Source organism: Vanessa tameamea, chromosome 23 (genome assembly GCF_037043105.1).
Source record: "Vanessa tameamea isolate UH-Manoa-2023 chromosome 23, ilVanTame1 primary haplotype, whole genome shotgun sequence".
Lineage (NCBI taxonomy): Eukaryota > Metazoa > Arthropoda > Insecta > Lepidoptera > Nymphalidae > Vanessa > Vanessa tameamea.
This window is the reverse complement of record NC_087331.1, coordinates 8,064,207-8,079,272: the sequence shown is the minus strand read 5'-3', so window position 1 is coordinate 8,079,272 and position 15,066 is coordinate 8,064,207. Positions and strand designations below refer to the sequence as shown.

The window sequence follows — 15,066 nt, the reverse complement described above, 5'->3', positions numbered from 1 at the left end:
ATATACGCTGCTCCAATGCGGGTTGGTGGATTCACATGTGGCAAAATTTCATTGAAACTAGACACATGCAGGTTTCCTCACGATGTTTTCCTTCGCCACTGAGCTCGAGAGAGAAAATTCAATGGTGCTTGCCAAGGTTTGAACCCGCAATCATCGGTTAAAATGAACGCGTTCTAACCACTGGGGCATCTCGGCTCTATTTATCTGTTCGGCTGTATTTGGTTGTTACAATTTATTTCAAACTAAAATGTGTTCGACTTGTTTATTTTTAACTACAATATAACGGTCAGTGAACTGGTGTAAAATAAAATTACTGATTTAAAAACTATTTTACCGTTTTTCAACTGTCAGAATATAATACGAGCTGATCATAAACTTAAGGTTATATAGTAGCTTATAAATTATATTATAGTCAATGAATACCAAAATATACTTTACTCAAAGGCATTAAAGACTTCTTAAGAATAGCACTCTTCGACTTTATTTGAGAATATTCTTACAGCTACATCGAAATCATAATTTTACAAGGTTACAGAATGTAGATTCTACTGGGAAGAATCGGCAAGAAACTCAGTAGCTACTCGTTTTATCAATCAATAAATTCAATTATATCACGTACAAATTGTGCGTCCTGTTTTTAACATCAACGATTACTAACTGCTAGATCTTATCATTAATATAATACTTCTCAAACATGAATTTTAAATGTATTTATTGGTTAATGTTTATTTAAACGTTTAATTCGAAATTTGAATTAAATATTTGTACTATCGAGCTAAGCGATCTATTCGCTCGTACTGTGACACATCTTACAATACGCCTATGTATTTTTTATTCTATGTAGTTAAATAACAAAGTACAATGATTTGTAAATAGAAATCGTTTTGTGTTTTTTTTGAATCATAAAAAAACATATAATCCAGATACTTCGATAATAAATCCATAACAATGACACGAATTTCAACGGGCGTCATGTTTGACGTTTACGGGTGCGTTTAGTAAGTGCTTATCAATAATAAATTATTAATAAATGATAAACCGTATATATTTTATTTTTTTATATTACCCGAGCGAAGCAGGTTTTACATCTAGTTTTATAATATTTGCAAAACTGTTCAAACCGCAAAGTGCAAACCAAAGACTCTCATCTAAAATACTTATTTACATCGCCTCACTTATATATTTATAAATAGACAAATATATCATACAAAAACTTTAATTAATCTGTTCTATTTGGAAGGCTTGGTTGTAAGTCCTTCTACCGCAAAGCAGCAATACTATTTATTGTTGCATCCGGAATACAACTTTAAGGATTATTGAATCAGTATAACGACAGGCACAGGTGACCTAACATCTCAGTTCTCAAGGTTAGAGGCACGTTGGTTATGTAAGAAATGGTTAAAATTTCATAAAGCGCAGGCAGTGGTCACCATCAGGTGGCCCATTGGTATATAATAAAGCGACAATTACTTAAAACATACATATATATACATAAAAAACATACTATGTTACTAACAACAAAGTTCTTGAATTATTCTCAAAGGAAACCAAACAAGACTTCATTGTTTCTTAAATTAAACATTATCTTACTTAAAAGCAAAGAAAGTCACACGAAATTAATCCATTAAAAGGTTTCTTAGATATGACACATCAATATTTACTTCCACAATTCTAAGATAAGTTCAAAATTGACTCAGCGCTTTTATGTCATTAACACTCAAATATGAAGATCACTTTTTCTTGAACTTTTTTTATGTACATTCGAGTTTGTTAGTTTGTCGTTTACAACATTCGTATTAATACCTTTGTATACTATTAGTTTAGTTGGTTTATAGTCAAAATGAATTTTATCAGACCTAAAGTATTAGTGAGACGAGATGGACCAGTGGTTAGGTTAGGTTAGGTTAGGACATCGTGAGGAAACCTACATGTGCCTAATTTCAACGAAGTTCTGCCACATGTGTATTCCACCAAACCTCATTGGAGCAGCGTGGTGGAATATGCTCCAAACCTTCTCCTCAAAGGGAGAGGAGGCCTAAGCCCAGCAGTGGGAAATTTACAGGCTGCCAATGTAAAAAAAAATATTAGTAATTAAATCAAAATATACTTTGTACAACATGGCCACGGCTTCTAGTGCAGCTCACCCTTGCTGATTACTAGTCGTCTTCGCGTTTGGACTCAACTTCCACTTAACATCAGGTGGAGTAGAGTCATAGGTCTACCCGGATAATATAAAAAAAAAAAAACATAAAAGTACTTTTGGATCGTCATGAAATTCAATAGTTACCCTTCTCTACGAATTGAAACGAGTATATTGAATAAATGCAATTGAATTGGTTATTAATCCAGCATTAAAATCAACACCACATCAGCTACATCTCTAGTATTTAATTTAGTGATGCTAAGTCTTATTTATCGATGTTTTATTGACATGACATTTATGTTTATTACTGGATCAAAACTTTATTTAATGTAAAAAAAAATAACTTACTACTAATTCTTTACTTGATGGTAGGGTTTTGTGCAAGCCTGCTTGGATACAGCCTACTTATTAAATGGATGAGTCATATTTATTAAGCAGGAATAAAGTATTGTTGTGTTCCGGTTTGAAGGGTGAGTGAGCTAGTGTGACTACAGGCACAAGGGACATAACATCCCAGTTTCTACGATTGCAAGTGCATTGGTTATTTACATAATGGTTAATATTTCTTTCAACACCAATGTCTTTGAGTATAACCTTATCTTCAGTGGTCACAGACCCATTTGACTCATAATATGGCTACTTAAATTATAATAAAAAAAAACTCATACATATAAATAAAAATATATAAGTGCGACTATATTAAATATCTAGAATATAATTATTTAATTTTCACTGTAAATTAACTAGATTTTGTATGATTGCAAGCTTTTCCTTCCTGGTTGTAATGGAATAAATATCTTCAAAAGATTAATATTTTTCTTATACTAAGTCAGTTTTTGTCATTTCTATCTGTATATATAAATATTTCCTGTATGAAAATTTTAAATTATAATAATAATATATAAGTTAACAAAACCCATTCATATACTATATATAGGTATACTTACATCACAGAATAACTTATTTCAAAATACTATATTATAAAAAAAATATATTCGTATATGAAGATATAGTCTACGAAGAATCTTAATTTTTTAAAAAGCCACATGTAAATCGTTTTTGTAACAAAAGAGTCACAGGGCTTTTTGTTTTACGCCACACAGCGATTTAAGTACCATTAAAAAGGCAAAGAAAATTTTAGAAATTTTAAGCAAAAACAAAACAAAAGGACGACCTCTAAACTAAATGACGATGTCGCTTTAAAACAAAGGCTAAATACAAAATGGCACTCCATTTGAGGAGCGTTTCTCTTTGAAACACTTTCTATACCAGTGTTAAACACAAGAAGTTATTTAGTGTGACAGAGTAGTGTGAAAGTTTCATCGCTAGTCAAATGTTTCTGTAGATTTTTTTGTATTTATGGTATAATGGAAACAAGCCAACTGATTAATAGTATTCACTGTCAGTCATTTCTTAATCTGTCGCCACGCTCCGACCAATAGATCTCGAATACTATATTGTATTTCCATGGTATAAAAGTAAAAAAGACTTAAGATATAATATTATACAAATATATCTTGATTATTACTTACAATACAAGACCATTCCACTTCAACGTTATCCATTTTTTTAAACAAGTATTATAGCAATGGTCCATTATAAGGAATTACTAATATTCCTATTTGACACCTCCATTTAAGCTTAAAACTTGTTTTAGTAGTGAGAACGACATAGTCCAAGTAGTCAGGATCGATCCTGCGACTTTTTACATCGCACAACCCTTAAACCATTGCGCTATTGGCGCTTGTACTTGACTTCCAACGTTCCGATAACTTCATCATTCAAATTCTTGAATCTATATAACGAATACCATAAATTACTTACGAGGTCAAAGTTATGTATTTATCTTGACCGCTCCTGCTATTGGAATCGGCTATATAAAACTGAAATACATTAATAGAAAGGATTGCTATTTGACGATAAAACACCGTTTGAGTGGGTTGTATCACCAGACAGGAAACCGGTGCTATTTCTGACCAGTACGACGCTATTACAAATGTTTGCTGAATAAATTGCAATGCTGATATTTCTTAGTTCGACTCCTATTCAAGGTTATATTAACATGAGCCATAAAATCTGAAAACTTACTAATGTATATTTTCGTTTAAATATTTGGAGGGAAAAGTAATAAGTAGGTTTATAGATACGAATTAAAAGTAAGACTGATCCTTTATTCACAAAACTTTATTGAAATTTATTTTCAATTTTTATAATTACCGAGCATTACCGGACGAGTACTGCGCTCCGCTTTAAAATTTGTGCCAAATTGGGCCCTGAATGATGTCCATCTTGAATTTGGCTTCCCTGCGATCATATTTAAGCTAAGAACGTAGTCAACACTGTAGTTTACTTTTGGTATATAATTTCAACGAATATTAATTAAATATAAACTATAGAATAATTGAGAACAGTTTGCTAATAACTGCTATTTCGAACCAATATATCTTATCTATCAAGGACAAATTGGAATTAGTAATTAACTACGTATAACAATATACTAATGGTCTATCTTTTCTTACTAAATATATTATTCACGAGTGTGACAGAGACAAAAAAATATATAATGTTGCTCTTTCAAACTTATAATAAACGTAGCAGACAAATTCAATTTAATTTTTTTTATGTAAATTCTAATTTAACAAACACTTTTGAATCGTCGCGCTGTCACTTGTTCCGAATGTCGTTTCAACGAAGAGGAATCGACAAAAACCTATTTAAAAGTATATAATAGATGCAATACTATTTAAATTATAAAAAATAAATTAGTTTCTAACCAGGATCTTATTCATGGGAAATGTTTAATTATTATTTCGACAATGTTGACTTTTTACTGAGTAATGCTAAAAACTCACATTCTTGATTTATTGTATGTGGACTTCGTAATGTCAAACGCATCTGTAAAATAATTCCCAAGAGTGGCCGGGCCGTAAAAGTCTGATAGTCGGTTTCATACCAACCCCGGAAATTACTTTAAATTGATGCGATGCGAACTTCAAACGATGATGAAGCATATATCAATCAGTGCCATATATGTACAAAAAAATAATTAGACGAGTGAGCACTGGCGATCTTTTACATCACCAATTATTCAAAAAAATCCGTGAATATTTTTGATAGTATAAATATTCACAAAAAGAGCGTAGGAAACAAAATTATTCCACCCCATAAACAATACATTGACGTGGTAAAAAACGCCATAAACAGTACAGATTAGAGGTCAAGAAACGCATAATCGTTATGCAATTTTAACCGGTGATAATCTTGTAATGGCTACAAATCTATTTCAGTTCTAGAAATATTTTCAAGATCAAATGATGATCTTGCTAAAACCGCAAAATAGTGACGCTTGGATAAAGTTTATTAGGCAAAGAAAGTTTTATTTAAGATCCAAAATAATTAAATACAAAAAAATACCATAATAAAAAGGAGGGGTAGGAGGAGACAGGAGCGTAAATGCTTTTTTCTTCCGTCACGATTTCTACCAGTTGACTATACTGTGATGCGTAAAAGAACTTAGTTCCAAAAATTTTTGGATGTCATCTTTTGTGGCTTTGTAAAATCTGCTAATTATTATCGCAATTGATATTAGTTATCTTGTGCCAATATGTCTGTTGTTGGCAATGTAAGGCTTATACTTCTTAAAATACCAATGTCTATAAGTAGAGGAGATCAACCAATGTTAGTTAAACATTTTACCCCTGCGTTATAAAACAAAATAATGATTTGTGAATCATACTGACACCCAGACTACACCAGCCAGATAAAAAGGTAACATCGATGATATTACCTTTTTATCTGGCTGGTGTAGTCTATAGTTTTTAATCGTCAAACTTTACCGTTAAACTAAAGTATATCTGATACCTCTCGAAACGGTATCTATTCTTCTAACGTCTATCCATCAAAATTAGAATCCCAATTGATTAATAGTTTTCACATAAAACCATTGTCATAATAATATACTTACTAATAAACTTAATGCACGTAAGTACTTAGCAAGAACAAGTAATCAATAAGCAATTAATCTTACTTTAATATAACGGGATCACAGATTATAAAAAAAAATAATCACACGATTATAAAACCTTTTTGCGATACAATTTGTCGGAAAACAATGGGTGTTAATAGTTCCGATGGTTTTTCAATTGTAATCTTTGTGAAAATCTTTTGATTATTTTTTTAATCGCTTTTCACTTCATTTATTGTATTGATATTCAAGCTTGTCACGTCAATAGTCTCACTTTAATGCGCTGAATTTCCAAAGCGGAACTAGTTAAATAGTAATATAAATATGTACTAAAATCTTATCAGAGAACAAAAAGCGCTACATCTTTTGGTGCAAGTTTTATGTATATTCATTTAGAAGGTTTTTCAATTAGGTAATACCAAAAAATTATGTCTCATTTATAGGTTCATATGTTTTAAATAAGCTTAATAAAAAATAATTGCTTATTAAAGTACAAAAATGTATGTATGTAGACTAAATTATCCAATTAATAAAAACTGATTATCTTATATGTTAAAAGCGTAAGCCGATTTTTGTCCCGATGATTTATTTATTTATATATTTATACTTTATTGCACCCAAACTTAAAACTAAAAATTACAATATTGAAACAAAAAGTTGCATGAGGTGCAACAGGCGATTATGGGATGGCTGCACGTAGAAGATCGGCTATGGTCTAATTTTGAAGGGTTCCAGTCGTAGATGTGCAGAAAATTAAAGAATATTCTTGATAGCAATTTACTAAATTGTTGCGATTCAACAAAAAATTAATTTTGGTTGACGGACGAGCATATGGGCCACCTGATGTTAAGTGGTCACCACCGCCCATAGAAAAAGGCGCTGTAAGAAGTATTAACCATTCATTACATCACCTATGCACCACCAACCTTGGGAACTAAGATGTTATTGTGCCTGTAATTACACTGGCTCACTCACCCTTCTAACCGGAACACAACAATATAGAGTACTGTTATTTGGCAGTAGAATATCTGATGAGTGGGTACCTACCCAGACGGGCTTGCACAAAGCCCTACCACCAAGTAAAGATCGGTACAATTAAATATAACTATTCGAACAACAATTACACAAAGACGATTTTTTAAAAACTATGCAATGAGCCTTCAAGGTTGTGACACTTGAAATATTAAATTGTTTTATTCATTATTATACATAATTTACTTTAAAAAAAAGGCGACAAAAAATTACTACCGTAAATGTTGATAGATTCACCAACAGAAAAAAAAAAACAACAAAAAATCATGTTTTTCCCGGTTATAACTTTAGTATTTCCTCTCAAGTGATTATAGCGTCGTGACCGATCGAATGATGCTCTTGAGTCGGAATAAAACCGATTAACGTATAACTATGCTTATTAGGAAGTCGGTTTGCAATCATCGAATACATAAAGTTCTGAATAATATACATGTGTATACAGAATGACTGTCTGCTAAAATATTTATTTTACGTTCTATATATTTTCTATTTTGTCGGGAACTCACGTCCATTAAAACATTTTATTTTTTTGGTATAGTTCGTCAACCAAACGGGCCACCTGATGGTAAGTCACTACCGCCCATAGACAATGGCGCTGTTAGAAATATTAGCCATTCCTTACATCGACAATGCGCCACCAACCTTGAGAACTAAGATGTTATGTCCATTGTGCCTATAGTTACACTGGTTCACTCACCCTTCAAACCGGAACACAACAATATTGAGTACTGCTGTTTGGTAGTAGAAAATCTTATGAGTGGGGCTACCTACCACCAAGCTACATGTTACCAAGATAGGTACATCTTATAATAATATTTTCTTCTAAAATAGAAATTTTATTATGTGCTTTTTATCATCCTTTCTTTCTATAGTTTCTATCCTAATCGAATATATATTTATATAAAAACAATAATTATTTTATTGAACCATTAAAATAAATTTTACATATTTTATTATTTAAATTATAAGAAAAATACAAAACGTAGAATTGTGCTAGCAACACCAAATATGCGAAGTAGGTAATGAAGTAACGGCACGGATTCCAGCTAATTGCTACTTTTGTTTTATATAATTTAAAAGAAAAAAATCCATCAATAATTATAAAGCTAATTTTTTAAATGCACCTAGTAATGTGGAAATCGCAGATCTAAGTCTAATTCCTTTGAATGTTTTGGTACCCATTCCTTACACAAACTATGTAACTGCAAAGATAGGAGCACTATTTATAATAATCTATCTATAAACGTTATTCTTTTAAAGCCCAATAATTCTGACTGTATATACAGCAATCGTATTCATATATCCTTGCCTCTTCAATACGGAAATGCTCTTAAGTTTTTCAGGAGTAGTGTTTTAGCCATTTCGGTCCTTTACAACCTTCTTTGCCTAGAAGGCTTTGATTAACCCAACATGAGTATCGTAATGATCCGTGACGATAACAACCTTAACGAGTCGGTTAACCAAAACGCATGACTAATTGTTACAATGATTTAAGGAAGTGTATTTTCATAGTTGAGAACATTGGCATGATATCATCGTTTTTGATTCCCACCGAACCTTGAAATACCATACATTTCTCACCAGTGTTTTGTTTTATTCCAGTTGAAACTGGATTTGCCATTACTCTTATCCAGTTTAAACTGGAATCCATATACTTGATTTTTTGGTTATTTCATAGGATCTTAATTGGTCTAGTGGATTACAACTGAAGATCATTAATTTGATTACGGACAACCATCACTGGGCTTTCATATGTTTTATTAATATTTATTAACATCATGAGGAAACCTGCATGTAACGGAATCTCCCAGTATTGGAGAAACGTGGTATTAACACAATTAAAGCTTCAAACAATCAAATACCTAATTTGGTGTTAAAATAATAAATATTTAATTGTATAGTTAAGTTAAATAAAAACATATAAAATGCTCTAAATAAATCCAAAGATCTCCGTTTATATGTTGCTAAACTCGAAAGCCACCTGGTGTCAAATATGTTAAATAAGAATCGATAAGTCGACTTGATAATATCGAGTGAGAACTAGTGACAACTTTGATTCAAGGTCCGAAACAACACGCATTGTCGTTCGTGGACTGACCCAGCTGTCAAATGGTTTATTAACCTACTAACATTACACACTGTCTCAACAATGAGCTTAAAACAATTGATTAGAGGTGCTTCAGACTGAATATCAAACGCGAGATATTTATCATTGTTATTGATTGAGTATAGTTTTTATTTCATCATATATGTAGGGGCATGAGCAAATGGACAACCTGATAACCGCCCATAATCATGGCGCTGTAAAAAGTATTAAACATTCCTTAAATAAACATTGCGCCAGCAATCTTGAGACCTACGATTTTATGTCCCTTATGTCAGTATTTATACTTGCTCACTCATCCTTCAAACCGGAACACAAGAATACTAAGTATTGCTGTTTTGCAGTTGAATATCTGATGATGACTTTAGCAGTAATGTGTCTTTTACTTATTTGTAATAGAATATCATTTAATTTTTTATAATAAAATAAATAATTTGAATAATTGCGATAATATTAAATATTAAACAACAGAATAAAATTCAAAATTGTTTTAAATTACAAATTTGATCGCTGCGTATTATATTTAATAATCTGAAGATACCTTAATGATTTATTGATTGTATTAGTCTCAATCTCTTCGAACCAATCATCAAATTAAATCTAAGAGTTTCATAAAAAAAATGATCCGTGCAGCTAAATCGTTAATCAAAAATCGGAACGTAGTTTCGGTAATTGGAATAATTGATTTTAGATTTTAGGTTCATCCTTGAGTGTTAAATGTATTTAGGTTGTTAAATAATTATGCGGATTATTCTCAGATTATAATTACGATTCTTCATTATTTTTTATCGTAGAAACGAATGAAATTTGATTTAAATTGATCTTTGAAAGATTGTAAAATAAAAATCCAAAAAAAAAATATATCTATTGTGTTACATACAATACTTAATCTTTATCAGGTTAGGAACCCAAAACCTAGTGAGTTACTAGTAAGGACTAGTACTTGTGTTAGGAAAGCCTACAAATAATAATGAGACATTTATATGTCATCAAATATATAAATAAAATAATTCTGATCTTATCTCGACTTTTTAAAATCTTCGATTTCTTCGCTAAAAAAGTTTGAAACGCGTGAGTAAAGGTCTCTTCAATAGTCCTAGCAGATTCAATTTCGAGACGCCTTTAACATTTTCAAGAGCCCTCACAACCTCGCTAAGAGGACTCACTTTTGATTCTCACAATAATTGCAATTACTGTACGCCTCTAGAATTCTTGATGCCGTTCCGTTAAAAAAATTGAAGTCTATTTTACTTATATATAGTTTATTTTGTTGACTGTGGTAACAAATTATACATTTCAAAATGCTTTCATTGCACATAATATTTCCTATTAAATTATTATTATACAATTAACTCATTCTAGGTCAACGTTAATTTCAATGTCAAACATTACGGAACATGTCATATTAGGTTGCGAAATACGCGAATACAGTAAATCCAATTATATAATTTAAGCCATTAACATTCTTAATGACTGAGATATTTATGCTAGAATCCCGTGAACTTAACAGCATCTATAAGTGTGTCAGACGTTTTTATGTTAAGCGTTCTGCTCTGACTTTGTAAGGATACGTTTATTTATTCAATGGAAAAGTAATGGTCTGTTATCCTTGGAATGTTTAGAGGTTATTCACTTACGTTGCTATGATGCTAGTCGGTTGATATACATATTATCATCAGCAGACACAGGTTTCCTTACGATGTTTTCCTACCAAGCACGATGGATTATAAACACAGAATAAGAACATAAAAATTCAGTGGTGCATCCAAACTTCGGTTATGAAACACGCGTTAAGCCAGTGAGTTATCTCTGGGGTGTACCTAATAAAACCCTGGACGGATTTATATATAAGTCCGAACATATTTGTTTAACAAGTGTCCAAACATTCAAACAAGCGTCTCGATTTAGTGGTTATATCAAAGTATCTTTTCGCCTATTTGTCATATATGTCCCACTGTTGAGGAAATGTTGTCTCTTCTATTAGTAAGAACGTAAACTAATAACCTGTTGTTTGTGTGTTATATACACATGGAGAAGAATTTGACACACATTAATGTTTCCTCACGATATTTTTCTTTATCGCTGAATGTATACAAACTAAGCTCTTGGTACCGTAGTACTTATCCGGATCTGAAATTGTTCTACCCAGTGGACCAATTATATACCAAAATATATTTGAAATGACGCAATCGAACTCAAGTCAAAAGTTAATTGATCGATGTTGAGTATGTTCATAGTTTTATTTGAGTGATTAATTTGTATTTCCAAACCATTGGATTTCGTGTTTTGTAGTTTTAAAAATAATGTGTTGTAATCTGCATCATACTTCTGAGAAAAATTAAAAATCAAGTTGTTTTATAGTAAAATTTATCATTATTATTCTTCATTCTTACTCTTTACAGGATAAATAATAGTTTTGATGTATCTAATTAGCATATTTAAGTTTATTGAGTAACTAAGGAGTTTCTCGTCGGATATTATTGGTTAGGATCTACAAAAAAAAATGGTTAACATTACATTTAATTTTGTAAAATGATGGTTCAATTGATTTTTTATTTCATTCCTTTATTTCTATAATCAGAGAACAAAATTACCGGTGAATAAATGAACTCTTTATTATTAAAAAATTATAAATAAAAAAATATTTGTATTTTTTTTTTATAAACTAGTTGCAACGATTTTACATACGAATTGATTTATTTATTACGATATGATAATACAAGGAGTATTGTATTCGACCTTTTATTTTGTTACGAATGACAGGCGATGTCTCCTTAGAATCGAAAAGTTTCTTAAGTCTCACCTTTAGAATGAAAACGACATGACTCAAAATATGTAACGCAATACTATCGAACGTGGAGTAAACTTTTATTTTTGAACCCATATAGTTCAGTGGTTAGAACATGTATTCCTTAATTTACGATCTCGCTATTTTAGTATTTTTTCATTAAACCCAAATGATTTTCTGCTAAAAATTCACAAACACAATCGAATTTCGTTCTTACTAGCAAACCATAAAGTAAAAAATCGCATGAAAAATAATGTAGTTCTGTTTGTCTCGTAAACTTTTCTATACTATTTGTCCGATTGACTTAAAAGTATGTATCAAAGTTTTTTAAATACTTAACCGACGATTGAAGTTCCAAACCAAACAAGCACCACTGAATTTACATGTGTTTTTTATGTTTATAAACAATCTCGTACCAGGCGGTGATATCGTTATCCTAGGAAATTAGCATATTTTTTTTAAATTGGTGATTTGGCCACATGTTGGTAAGTATTCACACCGTCCATAAACATTGGCTAAAATATTAATCCAATCCACCAACCTTGGCAACTAAAATGTTATGTCGCTTATCTATAGATTTTCTTACATTTTTCTTTTTTTTTATGGTATAGGTTACCGGACGAGCAACTGAGCCACCTGATGGTAAGTGGTCACCACCGCTCATAGACATTAACAAACATAACATAATCAGCCTGTAAATTTCTCACTGCTGGGCTAAGGCCTCCTCTCCCGTTGAGGAGAAGGTATGGAGCATATTCCACCACGCTGCTCCAATGCGGGTTGGTGGAATACACATGTGGCAGAATTTCGTTGAAATTAGACACATGCAGGTTTCCTCACGATGTTTTCCTTCACCGCCGAGCACGAGATGAATTATAAACAAATTAAGCACATGTAAATTCAGTGGTGCCTGCCTGGGTTTGAATCCGAAATCATCGGTTAAGATGCACGCGTTTTAACCACTGGGCCATCTCGGCTCTACATACATAGACATTAGCGCTGTAAAAAATAATAACCATTCTTTATATCACACCAATGCGCCTCCGACCTTGGCTACTAAGATGTTATGTCTCCTGTGCCTGTAATTACACTGGCACACTCACCCTTCATACCAGAACGTAACACTAAGTATTGCTGCTTGGCAGTAGAATATCTATTGAGTGAGTGGTTGCTACCCAGACGGTCTAGCACAAAGGCCTACAACCAAGTGAAATTTAATTTAGTAACAAAATTTGTACACTAGATGGCATTTATAATTGTTTACAAAATGGAAACAGCAACGAATACCAAGCATTAGCCAGTTTATATAAAACAAGTAACAATTACGCTACGAACTCGGTCAATGCAGCCACGTGGTTATGTAGGCCACGCTCACTTTCCAACTATATACATACATACATACATACATAACGCTTGTACGCCTGTTATACGATACGTCGTGTATTTTAGAATGTGCAAACTCTACACCCAACTGTGAAATAGTTTTACTTTTACAAATAACAGTATCTAGGATTATCTTAATTTTATTTCATATAAATTTAACTGCGACGTTGGTTGAATGGTTTCGTTTGTGTGGAGATCTCGATGCCCGTGTGGATTAAAAGCTCTTTCCAATATGACACAAACGATTTTTAAAAAAATAATAATCGGGAAGTCTTCTTCTGTATTCTGTATTCTTATTAGTAAACTAGCTATGGCGGCTTCGTTGGCCTTTAAGGGTTGGTCGTTAAGTGTTAGTACACGCTACACGTTCAATGGTTTGACTGCGGAGCAACAGACAGATAGACAGACAGAGTTACTTTTGCATTTATAATAGTATAGATATATTTTGTAAATGATTATGTCGACTGCATTATGTATTCGTAAAAACAGAAAAGTGTACATTATATTATCTTTTTTTATTTATGACTGCGGGTTCACATGAGTAAATTATTTTTATATGAAATGTTTAATTTTAAAATAAATAAATATTACAGAAAAAAATTGTATTGTCATTTTTATCATTCAAGATTCCATGATAATAAACCTAAATGGTACACAATCGTTGATTATATAATAAAAAGTAATTTTACTGAATAAATAAATTAAAAAAATCTATAAGTACACATCTCTGATTCTCATTTAGACATATGAGTATATTTTTCATTATTATACTATTAAATTATATGCATTTTTTTATACAAAACATAAACAGAGTTATTCGCAGAATTATAAATACTAACTCAGCAAGTAAGTCGTTATATAGTATATAAGAATTAAATCAAATAAATAACGAGTGTGTACTGCGTTTTATTTTTATTTTTTTATTTTCTATATAAGTAAAAAAACTTTTTATGCAGAGATTTTTGAAAACTTTCGACCGGTACGAGTTCTTCTCAATTGAATCTTTCCAAGTATTGAAACATTGCGAACCAAACTTTGTATTCAATTAAATCCTGTAATCGTGTCGTATTAAAGAATTTGATTAAAAAAAAAAAAACAAAATTAATTCATTGATGTGTAATACTCCCATTATTGGGCATATGTAATACATACTCAATTAATTTTATTTTCTCTGTTTCAGAATTTTGGGCTGCTCTAAATACATAGGTATGTAAATTAAAAACACTTTTTTACGTAGATAAGATTATTATTCAATGTTGTTCGTGGAAGGAAGTTAATTGAACGCACGAATATGATAATTCCGAACATCATAGCCTTGTCCTACACTGAAGGATTTTTAAAGACCTAATGTTTTATAAACGAATGCATTCGAAATTTAAATAAATATGTAAGTATTGAATCGTTAAAAAAAATTCAGAACTTGGCTTAATACTTTGAGTTATAGACAAACAGGGGATCGGTTTTTATTTAAATAAATAAATAGAAGCAAACTCACTCATGCACACACAAATCAAATCAATCAAATCAAAATATACTTTAATCAAGTAGGCTTTTACAAGCACTTTTGAATCGTCATTTAACAAACTATTTTAAGTAAAGCTACCACCGGTTCGTAATGTAGATTCTACCAAGAAGAACCGGCAAGAAACTCA

At 31.4% G+C, this 15,066-nt stretch overlaps 1 protein-coding gene across 1 annotated transcript in view; it reads left to right on the top strand.

The window, feature by feature from the left end:
* LOC113397789 (uncharacterized) overlaps nucleotides 1–15,066 on the top strand; it is a 142,527-nt gene that overhangs the window by 22,833 nt on the left and 104,628 nt on the right. The window contains exon 2 of the mRNA XM_026636252.2: nucleotides 14,595–14,620. The gene's annotated coding sequence lies outside the window, so the exon portion shown is untranslated. The remainder of the gene's footprint in view (nucleotides 1–14,594; nucleotides 14,621–15,066) is intronic.